Genomic DNA, 15501 nt, shown 5'->3' on the forward strand with positions numbered 1-15501 from the left:
ATCCAGTAACGTTGAGTTCAACTTATACCGACAATAATGGTTCTTTATTATATTGCACGTGTTTTGTACTTAATAATAACCACAATTGTGTCTTTTGTATTATACTAGTGTATTATCACGTGCAATGCACGTATACATTTTTTTTTAATTATAAGGTAACTTAAATTTTATATAATTTCATGTAAAATATTTTAAGTATAATTATTTTTAAAAATAATTAAAGATTAATTTTTATATATATTTATTATTATTGACAGCTAATTACTAATAATAAAATGTACTATTTATAATTATTTTTTAAATATACTATTTATAATTAATTGTTAATGATATATTTTGTAAATAAATAAATTAAAAGTAAAGGAAAAAATTATATATTAATAAAAAAGTAAATAGGTATTTTAATATTTTTATTTTTAAATTATTTCAACATAATGGGTCCTTTATTTTATTTTTTTAATATTTTATTTGTTTATTAAATATTTGTTTAGAGCTGACATTTTATTATATATGTTGAATTTTTTAACTAAATATAAATTATTTTATTGATTTAATTTTATATTATAATTAAAATTATTAAAGAAAAATTCTTCAAATTATATTATTAGAAAATAAAATGACCAAAAGTTTTATATTCCACCTTTATTTTTTTATGTATTCACTTCTGTGATTGTTTTTTTTTTTGAACAATAAGAACATGGACTTGTAATTATCTATATTTTAAACAAATATTCTAAATAAAATTGCTCAAAAAAGAAACAGTCCAAATAAAAAAAGTACCCTAAACAATAAAAAAACATTAGTAACAAAAAGAAAAATCAAAATCCTAAACTAAATAAAATTGCTAAAAAAAGAAACATTCCAAATAAAAAACACACTAATTAGAAAAATAACAATAGTAACAAAAAAAAAATCCAAATACTTACTATACACTCATCTTTTAGAGTAAATATGTTCATTCTTGAAGATTGCTTGACATATACTATTATTCAACTTTGTAAAATTGTGGAATGGTAATGTCACAAACCTAGTATTCGAGATATGTAGATTCAACATATGCCTCTCTTGCAACTTGATGAATATGTCACAAATATCTCGAGATGTTTTCATGATTGAATCATCATTAAGAGATGTTTGAAGGAACTAAGAATAAAAAAGTATTGAAACTTGTGAAAAACATGTAGAAGAAAGCCTATTTTTATAGTAGTAGAGGATAAAACGTTACAAAAGCTTTTTAAATTCTAAAACTCTTGAAATTCTAGTATGAATTTTAATTAAAGAAAAAAATTAATTTTAGGTTGTTGGAAAACTTTTTGCATTCTAACCTTTTATATTTCATGCATTTATAGTATGGATAATTAATAGTTAATAATTAATTTAATATTTGTAATAATATATTAATGGTATAATTTGTAATTTGTAAATTTAGTAAAGGGCAAAAGTGTCCAAAAATGTTTTTCCTACCTCCTACCTTTTTAATATAGTATAGATATTTAGATCGATTTAATGGTCACTTGCCCACCATTAGAGTTTTCGTTACTTTTTTTAACTTTAATTTTTGTTATATTTTATCACAATTATGCTATATTTACCTTATCTATACTATATTAAAAAGGTAACCATTAGTATGGATTTTTTTTTGTTACTATTGTTATTTTTCTAATTAGTTTGTTTTTTATTTGGAATGTTTCTTTTTTTTAGCAATTTTATTTAGTTTAGGATTTGAATTTTTCTTTTTGTTACTAATGGTTTTTTATTGTTTAGTGTACTTTTTTTATTTGGAATGTTTCTTTTTTGAGCAATTTTATTTATAATATTTGTTTAAAATATAGATAATTACAAGCTCATGTTCTTATTGTTGAAAAAAAAAAACAATCATAGAAGTCAATACATAAAAAAAATGTTTAATTAATAAATTAATTATAAACAATAATTTGTATAGAATCTTAAAAGGTGGAATATAAACTTTTGGTCATTTTATTTTCTAATAATATAATTTGAAGAATTTTTCTTTAATAATTTTAATTATAATATAAAATTAAATCAATAAAATAATTTATATTTAGTTAAAAAATTCAACATATATAACGCTCTAAACAAATATTTAATAAACAAACAAAATATTAAAAAAATAAAATAAAGGACCCATATTAGGTTGAAATAATTTAAAAATAAAAATATTAAAATACATATTTACTTTTTTATTAATATATAATTTTTTCCTTTACTTTTAATTTATTTATTTACAAAATATATCATTAACAATTAATTATAAATAGTACATTTTATTATTAGTAATTAGCTGTGAATAATAATAAATATATATAAAAATTAATCTTAATTATTTTTAAAAATAATTATACTTAAAATATTTTACGTGAAATTATATAAAATTTAAGTTACCTTATAATTAAAAAAAAAATTTACGTGTATTGCACGTGGTAATACACTAGTTACAAAAAAGGCTTCAAGTCTCCATAATCAAACGAATGGTTTTTCAAAAAAAAAAAAAACGATTGGTTACTATATTAGTACATTAGTTAATTAATATCTAGAAGGCATGAAAACTTTCGTTTTTTCGAATAAAAAAGGAACCTTTTGATAAATAAACCACACTCAACTGCTTGGAAAATTGCAAGCAGACTCATCAAGTGAAAATTGAAACACAAAAACTTAAGTTAATGAGTTGAGTAAATTTAACTAATTTATGAGTATCTCAACACCTTTTTAGATCAGATACGTTTTTTTTCTTTTCCAAAATTTTTTACTGTTCATCAATGTCACGAAAACCCAAAACTATAGTAGTGATTAATTATTGCTACGGTGGTCTCACTAAATTGTTTTGCTTTCTATCTGAAGTGTTCTAGTTATTAATAATGTTGTCAACTTTATTTGTTTTCCCTTTCATGTCCTTTTCTACTTTATCGGTACACAACCACACAAAAAAAAATGTTGTAACTATTCAAATGACTCGTCGCTTTCACTATTGACAACAAAGTTGTTGTTGGTTGAATGATTTATTGCCTATGAAAAAATGTTCCTAAGTAGATACTCCATTCACTTAAAATAAATTAAATGGTAATATTTTACGACATTCCCGATAAATTTTAAAATTTAAGGACCAAATTAATCATTACCAAAAAGTTAGGGATCATTTAGTATATTTTGCCCACTTTCTTTCTAAGCATTATAATTTAGTAATATTTTGTCACCATTATGCTAGATTTACAACTATATCTTTACAAAAAAAAAAAAAAAAGGAAAAAAATGAAAAGAAAAGAAAAGAAAAGAAAGCTTCCAAGTCTTCTTAATCACATAGATGCTACTTCTATATAACTTAATTTTATTCGATTCAATTCAACTCGTTCATTCTTACCTTTTATTTAGTTTTCATTAATTACTAAATGTTAATTTACATCAATTAGTAAATTTATTGTAGATGGTGTGATTTAAGTTATTTGAGTAAATTAATCTTAAATCAATCAATTGAATTGGGTTTATTTAGTATCCATTTTCATTTATTAAATTAAGTAAAAATATGGTAAATTAATTAAGTCTTAATCATATAAATTATAAATTCTAGTAATTTTAGCAATTTAGTGCAATCATCTCCTGTCAATCTAGTGTCAATTTGAACATAGCTCATTTTGTTAAGATATATATCCTCAACTAAAAGATTAGATAATCAAACCAACACCTCCATTTGGACTCAAATAATAATAGTAATAATAATAATAATAATAATAATAAACACAGTAGTTAAAGTGAATAATTAATAGTAAATGTTATTTAACTAAAATCCAACTATTGATTGAATAATTAATTAGTACAGATTTTATTTTAAAAAAAGTAGTTTAGATTTTTATTGGAAAGTTAAAAAAAATATTTGAGATTTAGAAAATATTGAAATGGTCGTAGTTTCCAAATTTATTAAATTAGTATAAGAAAAGATAAATAAATTAGAGTCTTTTGTAGTGCCATGGATATTTGACAAAGGGTAAAGAAAATTCTTGTGAAGAGGAATACTTGATGGGTTTTTCAGAATAAATTATTCCAAGTAAATTGTTTAAAATTGTTTAACAAATATGGATTTAATTTTCCTATATGCTCATTCCCACCCCCACAAAACCTCCAATCAAACAATCCTTTTAGCCATCAGAGTGTGTGGTATGTGTTGGATTTTGAAAAGCATGTGAGAGAGTTTTTGAGGAAAGAAAATAATATTTTTTTAAGGTAAAATAAAAAAATTACTCCCTAAAATTTTAAAGTTGTGTCTAGTAAGATATTATCGAGTAAAACCAGGGTGTCATGCGTTAGAAACCTCATTTGATCATGTAGGTTGGTTCAAAGAAGACCGATTAAGAGAGTGGGTGTATTGAGCCAAATCCCAAATAGTATACCGATTTTGGTGATCTGTACGAAGGACAACCAAAAGATAGGGTGCTCTATAGACACTCACACTCGAGATTACTACCATTCTACTCAATTCCATAATCGTCTACTCTTAATTTAAGTTCTAACTTAAGCATTGATGTAGCACCCCCTTGATTTCTATGTGTAGGTAGTTAAGAGCTTAGAGACGAATACGTATGTGACTCCTACAAGCACTTACCTGCCGCTTGTCCATATATCAGAATCAACAATAGGTATTTGAACTTAAATAAAAAGTAATAAGTCCCTTATAAACTTTCAATATATATTTAAGGATCTCTAAATATCTAATAAGCCTTTAAACTTTCAATCTTGTATCCAATATTTTATCGCTTGCAATTATTTTACCAAGAAATTAAATTTTTTCAAATCTCTTTAAATTAGACAAATGCTATCGGTAATAAGTCTTTAATATTGGATGTTTTTGGTACTTAATAATAAAGTTTTATGTACTTTTTTTACTTTAATTTTTGTTATATTTCATTAATTTATTTTTTAATTTATCAAACATGATGAATGAAAAGGGAAGTTATTTTGACAATAGCAAATATAATTTTAGTAATGCGGAAATCACTCCCAAATACATCCTTAGTATATTTTGATAATTTAGTTTCTAGACTCATCGATGAGGTCACCTATTTATAATTTGAATTTTTTTTTTATATGTTGGTTCCAATGTCATTTGTCAACTTTATTTCGCTTTTAATTTCATATCCTTTTCAACTTTATTGGTTTAAACCCAAAATAGTAAATAAATAAAATAAAAAACTGTAAAGGTATTCAAAAGACCCATCGCTATCACAATTGAATTGCAAGGCTGTTGTGTATGGTTAGAATGATTTATTGCTCATGGAAAAATTTTCAATACTACTATAGTAGATACTGTGTCTTTCACTTAAAATAAGTTGAATGGTGGTTTTTTACAACCTTAAGAATAAATTTAAGAATTTTAAATGATAATTAAACGATTAAATTGAGAATTACCTAAAAAGTTATGGATCATTTAGTATATTCAGCCTATTTTTATCCTCATAAATTATATTTTTGTTATATTTTGTCACCATTGATAGATTTACAAAAATAAAAAAAAATAAAAAATAGTTCTGAGACTTTTTATTATGATTAAAAAATGTTACAAAATCTTCTTAATAGGTGATTGGGAGTGATTTTGATCAAAATCACTTCTTTTTCAATTGATAATGTTTAGCAAATTAAAAAAAAAGATTTTAAAAAAGTTTAAAATCACTTCAAATTGATTTTTAAGATATCACTTACATGTGATTTTAAAAAATCAATTATACTTAAATCTCTTTTTTCAAAATTATTCATTCTATTATCCCTCTACGCAGGCCCTTATCACACCAAAGCCTCACTATTAATGTGTCTCAGAGCATATTGCAAACTTTATATTCAATAATGACAGTAAAACGAGTTTCTACCCATCCTATAATAATAGAAACCACAGCGATTATTCTGTAAAAATAAAATAAAATAAAAAGTAAACTAAACTATTAAAACGAAAAAACATAAGGATTAGGATGAACAAAAGTCTCATTAAAGAGAATATTAAATTTATAAAAGTGTAAGCATACTAATCCACTACCAAGGTACAAAATGTTGACCTCGATGGAAATATTGAGGTCCCGATTTTACGGATATGTCAATGAATATTTCGGAAAAAATACAGAAATTGTGGGTATTGATGCAAATTTTTTGAATTAGTAAATAAAATTTTAATCGTAGCTTAATTAGCTCATAATTGTTCAATTTTGATCATCATATCTAAATATATCGATAATATACTTATGAAAATATTGTTGCGATGATAACTTTAGAACAAAAACATGTATATACTTACATGTAAATTATTTGAATTAGTAAATTAAAGTTATTGTTGATTGATTATGTTGTATCAATAATTTCTAATAAAATATAATCTTTAGTTCAATAATTAAACAAGATATCTGAAATAGGTATAAAATTTGAAAAATAAAATTTATTTATATACAAATAGTGGGGACATAATCTAATTAATACCAAATATGATATTTTCTTTTAATTCAAATAAACCTATAATCTTGAGCCAAATTTGAATGGAAACCTACTTAATTTGTTTTAGAAAAGATTTCAATTTTTTTCGTCAGATTTATTTATTTACTACGAGGTTTGCGAGATAAAAATATGGAAACAACACTAGTAGAATTTGAGGTTTTTGTGACGCTATTGAACAGTCAAAATTGTAGAAAACAAAAAGAAAAACGTCACAAAAGGTAAAAAAAAAACGCGTTTTTTGTGGGAAAAAATTAATTCCTACGTTATCTGACCCAAACAAACAATACATATATTTTTAAATTATTTAATGGAAATATCCATTGACACCACTAGTGAGTATATCTTTTCAAATTATTAAAAAAAAAATCAATTTATAGATTATAAGTAAAAAAAAGAAACCACATTTCCTTGACATTTTAATTTGGCGCTCGTCAAATTAGAAATTAATTTATAGTACTGTCAGCATATTTTACCCATATATAGTCAATTTATGATAACTTCCCTGTATAAATCGTTTAATTAAAATAGCAAAAATGCATGCAAAACACTAGTAGTTGTGATTATTAAGTAAGAATCAGAAATGTTGAGGGCTTGAAAACTCATTGACACAATAATGAGATTAAATATATTTTTGCTAGAACAAATAAATTTAAATCTTGCATAGTTGTAGAAAATATTAGAAAAACAATAGTTATAAAAGTAATTAAAATTCTATTGGTAGACGATGAAAATTATACGAACGAATTGTCATCATCGTTATTGAATACTGACACTGGTGTGGATAAGAAGAATTCAATCGATGTAAATTATATAAACGACTTATCGCTATTGTTGTTGAAGTAACGACACTTGTTCGGATAAGAAGAGTCGGAATTTCTTTTCTTATTTTTTTCTTATTTTTTAGAAAAACAAAATGAAAATCTAATATAATTGTGAAAGAAGAAATTAAAAACCTGTCAATATGTCGTCACTAAAAATCCCTTTTTTTCTCTGCATTAGCATCCACACAAAGAGGGAAAGAAATATCTCTCTCCATCCTTCCACTCACGTCAAAATTACTACTAAATGTGATATGTTTGACAATAATTTTCGAGTAATTTTGCAAGAGGAGAGAAGAAAAGAAATATCTAAATCACTATAATTGATTCTTGGTCAATAACTTAGGGTTGGTTTCGTAACATTCTCGTTTCTTGTTTCCCGTTTCCAATTTTGTTAAGAAATCTAAATATTTTTCAACTAACTTTGTTTCTTGTTCTTTTTTTTTCGAACATTTTTATAGAAATTTTTTTGTATAAATTTTTTTTGTCAATCACCTTGTTTCTCCTTATTTAGAAATTTTTTTTTATAGAAATATCTAAAATCACTATAACTTATTCTCGATCAATCACTTTGTTTCTCCTTATTTAAAAATTTTTTTGGAAACAACCAAAACTAGTTTCTCTATCCTTGTTCTAATTTCCAATTTATTCCAAAATATAAATAAAAAGATTGTTTTACCATACTTTAATTCTTAGAAGTTCGAAATATGCAATACATTTTTCTTCATTAAAAATAAAGAAACAAGAAACAGGAACGTTACCAAACGAGCCCTCAGGGAGTGATTCCTAAATAACTTTTTTGTCAAAAAAAATTAATAAGAAATTAGCTTTTAAAATTGTTATTCTTTTAAAGTTCAATTGTGTAGAAATCTTTTTTTCATTTCTAACATTTTTATAGCTCTCTAACTTTATTTATATTTAATTTTGTTTATTCTCTTTAATTTTTTCTCTAAAATTTATGTAACATCTCTCTAAATTTTTAGTTCCAATGGATTTCTAAATTTATTTATCTGGTTAAATTTTTGTCTTGCTCTCTAAAATTTCTCTTTCTAAGATTCTTCTCCCTCCCTAATTTTGTCAAATTCTCTCTTTAAAGATTAAATATTAATAATTAAATTATTTTTAAATATATAAAAATTACTTGAAAAAATATGTAACCAAACGTTGAAATAATTATATAACAATCACTTTTACAAAATCAATTATGATTAAATATTTCTTTGGCTTAAATCACTCCTTTTAAAATCATTTTCAAAGAGACAGTAGGTCTGTCAAGTTAAATCAGTGACAGGGACAAGTCTTTTGTATATCTTTCGACGTCCGTTTGATAGTAGGTTGACAACAAAGCATACAAAACAAAAATAGAGAGCAGGGAGGAGGAAAAAAATCAATACTACACACCTTTTATTCACGCTGATTTTGCTTTATAAATTATTTTATTAAAAGTAACGTGGTTTTTTTTTTCTTTTTCTTTTTTGTAATACGTGGTTGTCACTACTGATACTGACCCCAAGAAAACGTACAAAAATTAAAAATCATTAATAATAAACTCTGGATTCTTTAGTCATTTTTTCTTTGATAAATGCTTTTAATTCAACCATAATTGTGATAAATTTATTACTACAAAAAATGGTTGGTAAAAGAAGTTAAGGAAACATTATTGATGGAAAACAACTTTTTTTTTTTATCGTTTTTTGAGTAAAAAACCATTAAAAATGTTGAGCTAGAAATTCAAACAATCGAGACTAATTAAGAATAGCATTCAAGTGACTACTGAAAATTTTCTTTTCACTACGTATGAATAGAGGGATCTTGAGCTATGTTAAATATGATTATGAAAAGCTTTAAAAAGTTGAGAGTTATTACCTATACGAACAATATGCACTTCTTTTTCGGTAGTTCAATCATATATAAAAACTCCAAAGTTAAGTGTGCTTTGCGTGAAACAATTCAAGTCGGGCAGACCTCATCCTAAGAAATTTTTATAGGAAGTATGTCATGAGTGAGGATAAAATATACTAAAAAGACTATAGTTGGTTTGAAGAACAGACAATGTACATCTTCCTTTTCAGTGGCTCAATCATAAAAACTCCAAAATTAAGCTTGTCAAGCCTTGGGCAAAAAGTTTACTAGGATAAGCAAGTTGCTCTAGGAAATAGCACATGTTGAGCATTGGCGATAAGAATTGTTGGGAGGCTAGAGCATTGGTGATGTGGACCGAGATCCCTCTCGAGGAAATAGCACATGTCGAGCTCACAAGTCGGGAAAGAAGCCTTGGCCTCCCAGGAAAATCGTAAGGTCGAGCTGTTATATGGTCACCCATTAGTACGGCCAACGGTGAATGGCAAGTCACTTGCCTGCGAAATAGTTGAATAGATTGATGGGTCGGGTAACTACCCATTCCACCCCCTATAATCACACTTTCACTCCACTCAATTAGTATGAAAAATCTGTCGAAAGCTTATCTACCCAGCTCATACCTAGAACTAACTTGAGCATTGATGTGCTTTACTTGTTTTTGCAGGTCACTCGCCTCCAGCTCGCTCACCCACAGCTCGCTTGGATCCAAAGCAAGTTGCTCCACAACACTTCGACAGATTTTCGTATCAACAGTTGGCACCATCTGTGGGAATGCTTTAGCCAGACAACTCTCCTTTCATAGCCATGGTTGAAGGTTCCCAAGGTTCAAGTAACAAAAACTACAAAGACCGAAGTCGGTCCCCCTATGACCCCAAAGATCCTAAGGCCGCTTAACTGAGCACAAAAAGGCTGCTTGTTGCCAAGAATCCCAAGAGTAGGGAAGAATCACAAAGGATGTGCTCACAGATCGCCCGCAACCAGTTGACTAATCTCCAGGCTAAGGTTGCTATTATAAGGGCGCAGATGGAGGCAATGGCAAAGGCGTTGTAGATCGTTCGGGTCCTGCTCCTCGAGCTACATGAGCTTGAGGTCCATTGCAATCCTAGGAAGGGGAAAGGCAAATAAGGGGATTAGGTGCGAGCAAAGTGAGAAGCCCTCATCCCTCCGAACTGATCCTTGGAGGGACAATCAACCCCGACATAACGAAGACCTTCGCTCCTTCCTCTCAGCTCGGTCCCTGCAGAGAAGCAAGGACCTCAAAAAACACTTGGATCATAATCAGGCTAAGAACAAGGAGAGACCAACCTGGTCCGAATCTTTAAACAACATGGAGCTCTAGCTTTAGCTCACACAATTCAAGAAGGTGTTGAGGGGCGTAATCAACGACGACTTGAAAAAGGCCCAGGGTAAGCCCGCGTCGAACAATGACGAGCCAGAAGAGTCACCCTTCACTCAGGCCATCTTGATTGCCCCGATCTCATTCAAAGGTAAGCTCTACAAGTTTGATAAGTACAATGAGTCCACCGACGCTAGGGACCACATGGAGACATACGAGTCCTTGATGGAATTTCATGCATACCCCAACACGATGAAGTGTAGAGCACTCTCCATCACGCTACAGGACTCGACTAGGAAGTGGTACCGATAGCTCTTGCCCCACTCCATATCTTCCTGGAAGTAGCTCTGCAAAGGCTTCACTGCCTAGTTTGCCGCACAGCAAGAGACACAACACTCTGCGAGGCATCTCCTCACCATCTGGCAAGGGAAAAGCGAGAGCCTTAGAGAATATGTGAGGAGATTCCTCGCTGAGCAAATCACAATTTCGTGCAATGAAGAGTTCCCATGCTCGGCATTTGCCTCAAGTGTCAAACACGTGAAACACAAATGGTCCATAGCTAAGAAGCCCAAGCTCACCATCAAAGCCATAATTGAAGAAGCTAGGAAGTTCATGCAGGCGAGTGAGCTCATTCAGTCGCAAGAGAGAAACCACCCTGAAGCAGGCCGTCGAGGGATAGACGGTTCCGTGATGATACAGGGAACACATCGTCTAAAATGCAGCATAGCAGCAGCCATTATTTGAGCTGATGAATCGACCAAAGGTAAAATCTACTTGAGAGGTTCGAACGGTTCATTCTGCTAAATGTTCCCTAGCCGAAATCCTTGCCAACATACAAGACTCCAAGTTCGACCCTTTTACCGAACCAAGTCCCATGTGTTGAGATCTTGAGAAGCGCAACAGCTCCAAATATTTCCACTTCCACAAGGACCACGGACATGACTTGTAAAATAAAAGAGACGACCTATGAATACTGAAAGAAGCGTAGCTATTGTAGAAGAAGTTCAAAAACTTTTGAAAGCTGAATAACTCAAGGAAGTTAATTACCCTGCGTGGCTCTCGAATGTCATTTTAGTTGAACAAAATCTAACGGAAAATAGAGGATGTGGGTAGATTTTACTAACTTAAACAAGTCATGCCCGAAGGATAGCTTCCCCTTCCTTCGATTTGACCAACTAGTGGATGAGATGATAACTCTCCATAAGAAAGTGTTTTGTGGGCTATTTGGGGCATTAAGTGTGCGGAAATGAGAGGATCCTAGCTTATAAATAAACCAAGGAAAATGTAAGAATTCATTGAGTGGGCCTCCAAGCTGTTATAATTCTTAAATTCCTCAATTGTAATGCTTTATGCTCAATTATTGATATTTTATGCAGGAATGGTAGAATTATGCTAAGGACAAGAATAGTGCTGCCAAGTTGTGGGGTTTATACTGAAGCGCTATTGGAAGAGACATGATTGTTGGAGTCCATAGTCGCCCGGATGCCCCAACACATATGACAGTGCAGTAACTTGATGGATTTAAATTGTTACCGCGTTCGTACAACTTCTAGAGGGTGCCCTAAATTTTAAGGACCTGATATATAAGGAAAAGACGCCCTAGCTGCAAAGGGGGACAGAGGATTGATTCATTTTTGGGAAGCATCGATTTTAGGGAACATTCCCCGTTGACATCAGTGTTTTTCCTCGAAGGAGCTAGAAAGATTGCTGCTTGCTTGTAGGTCGCACTATGCTCTTAAGGAAGCTTCTTATTCTCTGCCATCTGCATCAACGATGAAACTCCTTATGTCTTTTCCATTTCTTTTCTCTTTTCCATTATGAACTAAACCTGACCTTTCGGGGGGGGGGGGGGGGGGGGGGGGGGAGGTATCAAGCTTGTTGTAATGTCTATGTTTGCTATGTGTTAGAGCTTTAAAACCAATTTAATAGAAGTGTGCTTAACTTTTCATCTCACTAAATTTGTGTGGCCGACTTGTTTAGTGTGCTTGCTCACGTGAGGCTCGGGAGAGTCCTTGTTGAGTGTATTTACTTCTATTAGCTGTATTTTCCTATTCTTGAAGTAGGATGGTGAATACTCAGGGATGAAGTTCACCCACTGCGCCTATAGATTGATTTGTTTACTTGTTTTAATCACGGTGCGAGTTGGGTTAAAGCACGTGTTGGGTATCTTGGGAGAGAGTCACGAATGTCTGGGCAACAGTGTTTTTAGAGCGATTTTATATAGCTAGCATGGAGAAAAGCAGTGAGCAAAATTTCAAACCATTGCTTCATATTACTTTTGTGTTCTTTGAGTGGGTACTCCAGAGTGCGATCTACGAATTCATCTGTTGTTGTTTCGTTGTTGGTATTTCGAAATCACTAAATCAATTTATAGCCTATTTCCTTGAGGAGATGACCTTGTTTTTATACTATAACGGGGTAATTAGTGTGTACTTGCACTATCTTTTCCTAGTTGTGAGGGAGTCAAACACGCGACAGCAAGTCATGAGCTATTAAGCTTCATGGATGTATACTTGGTGTACAGTCAAATCAAGATGTACGCCCCCGATCAGGAACACACCTCGTTCATCACAGATCAAGGGCTCTACTGCTACAAGGTGATGCCCTTCGGTGTAAAGAATTCTGGAGCGACCAACCAACGCATGGTCAACAAAATGTCCGTCGGACAAATAGGATGGAGTATGAAGACCTACGTGGACGACATGCTTGTCAAAAGTAAATAAGCAACCTCACACATCACTGACTAGATAGAAACATTCGAGGTTCTCTGACGATACCAAATGAAGCTCAATCCAAACAAGTGCGCTTTCATGGTTTCCTAGGGCAAATTCCTTGGGTTCATGGTTAACCAGTGTGGAATCGAAGCAAACCTTGAGAAGATCCGAGCTATAGTGTACATGCAACCTCCTCAGAATATGAAGCAACTCCAATGCCTTAACAGGCAAATCGTGACGCTTAACCGCTTTGTGTCGCAATCCACTGACAAGTGCCTGCCGTTATTCAAAGTTTTGCAAAAGAAATATCAATTTGAATGGATGCCCGAATGCCAACAGGGTTTTGATGAGCTCAAGAGCTATTGAAGCTCCGCGAGCTTACTTTCGAAGCTACTATCAAGTGACGAACTCATTATATATGTAGTGTTATCGACGAGCGCCTGAGTTCAACCTTGATCAAGCAGGACGGAGGTTGGAAAAACCCCATATACTATACGAGCAAGACAATGACAAACGTCGAGACTCATTACCCACAACTGGAAAAGTTAGCATTAGCTTTAGTCACGACGGCGTGATGTCTTCGCCCATAATTCTAAGCCCACAAGGTGATTGTCTTAACGAACTTCCCTCTCAAACAGGCTTCCAAAAGTCGAAGACGTCTAGAAGGCTCATGAAGTGGGCCCTCAAGTTAAGCGAATACGACATAAACTTTGAATCGAGGACTGCAATGAAGGGTCAAGCGGTTTCTGCTGGAAGCTGGAATGGATCCGGCCACCAAACACAGTAGAAGCCGACACTATAAATCGATTAGCGGATCTCAATGGCAACTTTTAATTAAAAAAAACAAAAAAACAAAGAGGATTAAATCTTTTATCTTTGTAGTGTAGATGATGGACTTCACGAGATCTTCTTGACTATCCTCTATCTACAACGAACTGGTGTGTGGACACCTCTTGAGATAAAAAGGAACAAGACATTCTTCCCTGGTGGCTACTAGTGGGGGGAGAGATCTTATTTTTTTTCATACCCTAGGATTTTGCTACAAGTCAGACGTTGGACTAAAACCCTAATGGGCTAATTAATTCTCTAATTAATTATGGAAAATAAAAACTACTTTTAATTTTCTTAATTAATGTATTGGTTTCCATCTTATGGGTTTTGGTCCATGGACCTTTCATGAAACCAACCAAGTTATATCCCGTTAAATTAATAATAAATTTAATTTATTATTAAAAGCCAAATTAAACATTTTAATTTTAAATTAAATAATTGACATTATTTAATTTTTTTCCAACTTATTGTTTGCTGCAAAGTTTAACGAGCTAGTAGGGGGACCTTATGAATCTATAACTTTGAGCTCCAATGGTTAACAATTGATTACTTAAACTATTAATTAACCAACTTTACTATTAATCCAAGGTGATTCGACTAAAGACAAAGGGTTGCACCCTCATGCACTGCAAATGAGTTATGTTCACGGATATAATTATAATAGTTCATCTCATCCTTCACAAAGTGATTCATGGTCTCAATTAGGCGTAATTACCATTTTGTCCCCAGTCCCATCTCTTGCTCCTTAAGTATCACTGGTTCTCTAATGGATAACATTATCAATGGTTCTCTAATGAAAAGTGCAAAGATGGTCTAATGGATAGCATTCTATGATCTCATCATGGGTTAATACTTCTTAGGGCATCAAGAAGTCGGGTATCATGTTATCCAAGTCCCGAACCAGCACTATAAGGGACTCACTTATATATTGGCTCAATAAGGAAAAATACGCACTTTGCACTTTCCAATATTGAGTGGCTATGAATTCCATCTTGTGTAGAAATGTTCTCAACTCCCCAATTGAATATGTTCCCAAAAAAGTAGGCTTATGGGTGAATAATCTCGTTACCCTCACCCATGTGAGTCAAATAATACATTTGCAGAGGCAGGAGCTCAAAATACACTCAAAATTAAGATCAAACAAGCATATAATCATCTTAGTGATATGTTTTCAATTTCTATAATGGTATTATTAGAAAATACAAGGCACATCATGGTCCAGTTGTATACAAACTCATTATATATGATACCCCCACTCACATGTCTCCACATGAATGATTAGGATGAAATCATTTTTTAACTTTTACAAAGTGGGCCTTATCAATAGTGTTGCCAATATAAGGTACCTAACCATATCCGTATACTACTAGACTTTTTAGGTTCCTACTTGAACACAATCCTCTGCATGTAAAGTACATAATATTCAAGTTTACACTAGTAACCTTGGATTTTCATAAAA

This window comes from Momordica charantia (assembly GCF_013281855.1).
Source record: "Momordica charantia cultivar OHB3-1 chromosome 6 unlocalized genomic scaffold, Mcharantia_2.0 BLBB01000006.1, whole genome shotgun sequence".
NCBI lineage: Eukaryota > Viridiplantae > Streptophyta > Magnoliopsida > Cucurbitales > Cucurbitaceae > Momordica > Momordica charantia.